Here is a 6,617-nt window from a genome sequence, read left to right on the forward strand (position 1 = left end):
TTTTCAGGCCTGACATACTCTCTACCCCTAAAACACTGTTGTCATGATAGGTGGCAGGTAATGTGTCATGGGGAAACCATTCATTCATTGACCGTTGGTGTTCTTGTGTGCAGTCAGTGCAGGCTGTGTATGAACGGATAACAGCGTGTGCTACCACGATGCTCTTAAAGCCTGTGTCAGGTGGGATGTAAGGTGCTGCACCCTAGGCAAAGGAAAGCATTTCTACGTGCCTGAATGTGTCTCCCAGGTCAATGAATGACACTGGAATTTTTTTTAAATAAAAGAGAAATAAAGCTGTTGAGTTAACAAGAGGAGGCAACAACTCAACTGTCACCAGTGGAGAGGGAGGAATACTAGCAGGAAGTCTTCACCGGACAACGTGGGATCTCTTCCCAGCCTGCAAAAAGAAACTATCTGAGAACACATTTCAGTGGCTCACTGGTCTATAGAGACAAGGCGGTGGAACAATCAGGGATAAATCACTGATTGTATGCAGTATTGCTGTATTGTGAAAGAGTATGGAGTAAGGTCTTCTATGAAAGCCTCTGAGATGCTGGTGATTAATATAATGGAGAAACGTTAGTATTATCATGATATGGAGGAATGGGTACTAACTGATGTATTATGCTTTAAAGTCTGTGTCCAAAAATAGTAAGAAACAGGTTTTCTGCAGGACAGGAAGCAAGGTAGCAATTAGGTGTTTAAATGGCTAACTGGTTAAATGATAGCACTTAATTAACAGTTTGTATTTAGGGGCTGCCACTTGGCCCTACCATAGCCAAGGCCATGACATTCTGCTGCCCAGCCTACTCCAGTCATGGGGTTCCCAGCTGCCAGCTCCTCCATGGCCAGGACTGCTGTGGCCTAGCATGGCTGGCTACCGTCGGAGTTAGCTGACAATAACAGTAAGTCTGATGCTTACCAGTTGTGTTTAACATCTCTGATAGCAATCTAGCTGTCTCCAAAGTAAATTAAGCTTCATGGGTCCAAAACAATAGAAGCTCCATTTACATATGAACCTGACGGGGCTGGGAAATCCAAGAACAGCAGGGAACCTTCCTGCCTCTTGTAACACAGACTAACTTGAACTGAGACAAGGAGGTCAAAAAGACACATGCCTTCTGCTGTAACTGAGTAGATAAAAGAGCTGAAAACTCTGAGCTCAGAAGCTCCTGACCACAGCATCTGGTCCGTCATGCTGGCAAAGAAGCATAGTGAGAAACTATATCAGGGTTGATCTCCTGGTTCCGTTTCATGCTTCTCATGGGGACACACAAAAGCAAACTATCAGGGGGTCGACTCTCGACCCCTGCACTCCTCAATCTCTCAAGGATCGAGGCAGGTCTGTGGGATAGTTTCTCCCATTGACCTTCCTGAGTGACGATGGCCACGTAAGTTGATTATAGATAAGTCGGTTCCAGCTATGCAATTGGTGTAGCTAGAATTGCATATCCAGGATGGACTTTCAGGTCTAGTGTAAACCTGGCCTAAGACAGACTAGAATCAGGATGGAGTCTTAGAAGCGTATTTTGACAGGTGTCTGCTTGTAACCTGTTGTCTTTATTCCTTACTCTTGTGAATTTGGTTAATAAACTTCTGCCTTTGGCTATAACCCAACCCAGTGTTGGGACTGAGAGGAGCATGTGTGGCAAACTTCTCTTAAAACAGTGAGGTGCAGCACATTGGGTCTTTCAAGACGCAATGAATTAAGCAAAGTCTGAGTGTTCCAGTGAGAGGGATGAATGCTACAGAGCATGACTCTGGGGAACTCAGGTACTTACTTGCCAGGCAAGGTTAATGCCGGTAAAATCTCAAAGAGTTTGCTGGTGTGGTAAACCACCTCGTGCAGCAGGGAATGGACAGAGAAGTAACACTTGGGCTGTTAATTCAGGCTTTCCAGAACAGCATGTCACAGCCCTACTGCCTTTGGAAAGGGACCCAGACTTTCATCACATAGATCATAGACTCACAGCTAACTTAATCAATGATTTAGCTATTGGCATAGAAAGTACGCTTATTAAGTTGGGGCATGATACCAAGCTGAGAAGGGTTGCAACTGCTTTGGAGGATAGGGTCATACTTCAAAATGATCCGGACAAACTGGAGAAATGGTCTCAGGTAAACAGGATGAAGTTTAATAAAGACAAATGCAAAGTGCTCCACTTGGGAAGGAACAATCAGCTTCATACTGTAGGGTGCGAGAAGACAGTGTAACGGTTGAGAGTGCAGTTCGACCCCTGTGTGAATCCTTAGGAGAATTTAAACAGACCAGTCTGTGCAAGGTGAAAAGCTGCAAAATAACTAACCCTGCCATGGGAACTACTGCAAAACGAGGCGCGCTTGACAAGACTTCAAGGCTACGCGGGCAGTAAGCCACAAAAGATAGTGATTGGAATGCATAGGCAATTTTAGGCAATCTTATGTTAAAGAGTTAAGCTTTATTAGCTAGTGTTAGGAGGCCTGTTACAGAGCCTCTCCCCGAGCGAAGCTCCGACGCGTCAGGTTTTCCCCCACTGGTGACTGCGGCGTTTCCGGGGCTCCCGTTGCAGGTGTCACGCGCTTTCAATAAACCAAATATAGCACTCACCTTCTGGGTGCAGCCTCGTTTCTGGGGAACCCGAGCCTGGTTGGCTACAATTGGCGCAGCGAGCAGGGTTCTCCAGGTATGATGCCTTTTTGGTTGAAAGCGGGGGAGGCAGGGAAGCCAGCGCTGTCCCTGCAGCGCATAACAGGATGGCCCTCGACAGAGCGATGGGGGCCGGTAGTGTGGATGGTGGCCTGTTGAGCAGCCCCAGCAGACTGGCCAGAGTTGCAGGAGGCAGCAGGCGTGACATCAGTACAGGTAGAAGGGGTGTTGCATCGGCTGCGGCTGAGCCGCTGGCCAGGGACAGAAAAAAGGGCAGTGGGAGAGGTAGCATGGCTTTTCCTAACTGCCCTCCGGGCCCTGGATGATGAGCTTCTCCGCTTGCAGAAGGCGCTGGCGGGGAAGGAGCAGGAATGTCACGATTTGGCGGATGCGCGGGCAATAGCGCAGGAGGTGGTTACTGCGCAGTCTGAAAGGACGCAAGAGTTAACCCATCATTGAGAGGTGTTGGCGGCGAGAGTTGCAAATCGGCGGCGCGTAAAACTAGGGAAAGAACCGGTGTCAACGGCCCAAGTGTGTGTGGTCCTTGCATTAGCCACTTGGAACCCTAAGACCTGGTCTGGGAACATTTGGAGCTCTTCCTCGTCTGAGGAGGTGTAGCCAGACAAAGGTCTCCCCCTTACAAGCCAGCTTGCTGCCCCTCCTAAGGTGCCTCACAAGCACACAGGGCACGGAACAGCTGCTGACAGCACAGTCTTTGATGTCTCCCACAGAGGCCCAGATGTGCTAGCTCATCGTGACCCTGAGAAACAGAAAGTACAGATAAAAGGCTAACAGGCCAACTGTCAATAAGGGGGCCTCAGGAAATTACCCCAGCTGGCACTGATGGATTTGATGCACCCACACAGCCATCCCAGAAAAGAAATCTCCGCCCTTGTAAAAGACTGTTCTGTACTCCCAAATTGCCTATCTCCTGTCTTACAAGTGCAAATTAAGTAAGAATTGCCCTTGTAAAAACTGGCGTCACAAAAGACAGACCAGTACGATCTGGCACCACAGATAAGAAAGAGGATACACGACCCAAGGGGTATAAAGATGGGCCCAGCAGCACTCTGACTCTGACTGCATTCCCACCAACTACCTGCTGGTCGGGTTAGGTGATTGCCTCCCGAGGTCTGCAACTGGGGACGCCCAACCTTGTATTCATCTTTCTGTGGAATTGAGTGACCGATCCTGGCTTGGCTACGCTGGTATCGAGAGACACAAGGAGGGTAAGATTTACCCATATTAAGGAGGGTAAGATGTACCTATATTAAGGTCTCCTTTTGGTGTGCACAGTTAAAGAATTAGAGCTCTATAGATAGATGCTATTGCATTAAGACATCATGGTATTGAATTGCAATGTAACCTGTTAACACCTGTACTCTGCTAGCATATAAGAAGTAGACAATAGCCTTTTGTAACCGCACGCTTATAACTATAGCTTAATAAACTTGTAACTAGTTAAGATCTAAGCCTGACTGGTGTTACTCTCTGTCACTGCAACACAGCCGGCACAATAAAAAGAACTTTAACCATTTGGTTACCACAGCCTGGCCGTAGGTGAGAGTGCTAAGAACCTAGCATAGAGTCATGCCGCCTCCATGGGGCAGACTCCTGGGGCGCCCGTCAGCCAATCCTGGTTGCCCGCTGCGACGGGACAGTGTGTCCTAGCAGTTGAAGTCTTGGGTGTGGAAAGGCTCTTAGTGCTACCATTGGGGCACCCGTCAGTCAATCTTGGCTGCCTTCTGCGACGGAGCTCCCGGCTCTAGCAGTAAAAGACTCGGGTGTTTAGGACCCTGGGGCATCCGTCAGTCTGGCCCAGACTGCCCGCTGCGAAGGAGCCCCGCGCTCTAGCAGTTAAAGACTCGGATGGTAACAAGGGCATAGTTGGTGCCTCACCGCACGTTACCCGGCCACCGGCTAACAGGAGGTGAACGGGGAGGCTGTGCAAACTGACCCGAGACAGGCGCACCCCACTCGGGAGTTGAGGGAAGAAGGAGGTCGCTGCAATGAGGTCTGGCAAATGTTTAAAACAAGTGAGTTGCAGGAGATGGTGAAGAGTTTTAAGTAGAAGAAGGGGAAGGCCTGTTGGCCTGGCTAGTGCGTGTATGGGACAATGCAGGCAACACTGTGTTGCTACTGCTTGCGGAACTCCACTGGATGGGCGTGTTGTCCCAGGATTCACAGGTCAGACAGGCGCTGCAGACTATGCAAGGTCTTACTGATGCACAGGGAAACACCATGGAAGCGCCGTCCCTGTACCGCTGGTTGACTGCGGCGGTGGACCAGGTCTACCCCTCCCCGGGTGAACTGGAAGCACTGGTGAGGCCCTGGCGTATGATTCCAGAAGGGGTGAGTGTGCTGCGGCAGCTGGGCATGGTGTGGGCTGTGGCTTTCATCAACATGGGACCAAACAATAGAGGGGTCCAAAAATCTATCAAAGCCGCTCTGTTACGCCTTGCCCCCCTCAAGCTGAAGGCCTCCCTTATGGCCGTGGTCATGGCAGGGGGCAGGAGTGTAGGTGACTTGGCTGGAAGATGCAGTTAGAGACTGTCATAGGCGCGAAAGCTGTCTGCACCCCAAAAGGAAAAGGTGGTCGGGCGGGAGCCCCTGGACAGGAGAAAGGGCACTCTCGGGTGACCCGGAAAACCATGTGGATGGACTTGCTGAAGGCAGGAGTCCCCCGTGAGGAGATCAATGGTTTGCCAACACCAGACTTGTAAAAGCATTGGTTACAACTGTCGCCTACCCAGCGGAGTGAGGATGTGGGTGCCTCCAAGAGGGCGGGCAAGACCCAGGCACCACAAAAAGGTACAGGAGCTGGGGGAAGACCAGAGCCCAGCGCCCCCTGTCGACTGGACACTTCCCCCTAGGAAGAGACGGGGAGGCGGGTCCCCTGCGGTACAGGCTGTGGCTGTGCGACAGGTAGCAGGGGACCGGCGCCCATTCGTCCCGTTAACCATCAAGTGGCCCAGGGGAGGGGAGCAGCATGTGTTAGCTCTGTTAGACACTGGAGCTGAAGTGACCATTCTGCATTCTACCCAGACTGCGGGTCACGCGGTGGTCGTGCAGGGCCTCGGAGGAGCGGAGACCACCGCTTATTCGGTGGAGGTCACCCTCACGCTGGGGAAAGCCCCTCCCTTTCGGGCAACTGTGCTGGCTGCACCCTTAGGTGAATACGTCATTGGAATGGATGTGTTGCGTGGCCGGTGTGTGGATACACAGTATGGGCTGTTTGCCTTTGGGCACCCCTGCTACATTCGGGCAATCAGAACTGTGGAGCCCCTACTGCAGGGACATCCCAAATGAGACCCTGTGTGCCTGCCGGTCCCCCAGACCACAGTGTCAGTCAAGCAATACCGCATTCCTGGTGGAAAGCACGAGATTAGTAACACTATTGCTGCATTGTTACAGGCAAAGATAATTCGCCCTACGCTAAGCGCCTTCAACAGCCCCATCTGGCCAGTAAAAAAGCCAAATGGATCGTGGCACATAACAGTAAACTATCAAAAACTCAATAAGGTAACCCTGGAGTTAACAGCCGTAGTTCCGGACATGGTTACCATCCTGGAGCATATCACCGTGGCGGCCTTGCCATGGCATGCCGTCATAAACCTGGCCTATGCGTTTTTCTCTATTAACATTCATCCCAAGAGTCAAGAGCAGTTTGCCTTCACGTGGCTAACAAAGCACTACACGTTTAGCATGTTACCACAGGGCTTTAAGCACTCCCTAACAATCTGCCATCAGCTAGTGCAGGCCGATCTGGAGCATCTAAACCTCTCTGACCAGACGGCCTGCTACCACTACATCAACGACGTTATAATCTCGTAACCAGATGAACCAACTGTTCAAGCTGCCCTAAACACTGTTATAACAGGTTTGCGGGAACGGGGGCGGGCTATTAACCCCAAGAAATTGCAGGGGCCAGCCACCAGTGTGGTCTACTTGGGTGTACTGTGGATGGGTACAAACAAATGCATTCTGCCAG

The sequence above is a fragment of the Carettochelys insculpta genome, chromosome 3 (genome assembly GCF_033958435.1).
Source record: "Carettochelys insculpta isolate YL-2023 chromosome 3, ASM3395843v1, whole genome shotgun sequence".
NCBI classification, from domain to species: Eukaryota; Metazoa; Chordata; order Testudines; family Carettochelyidae; genus Carettochelys; species Carettochelys insculpta.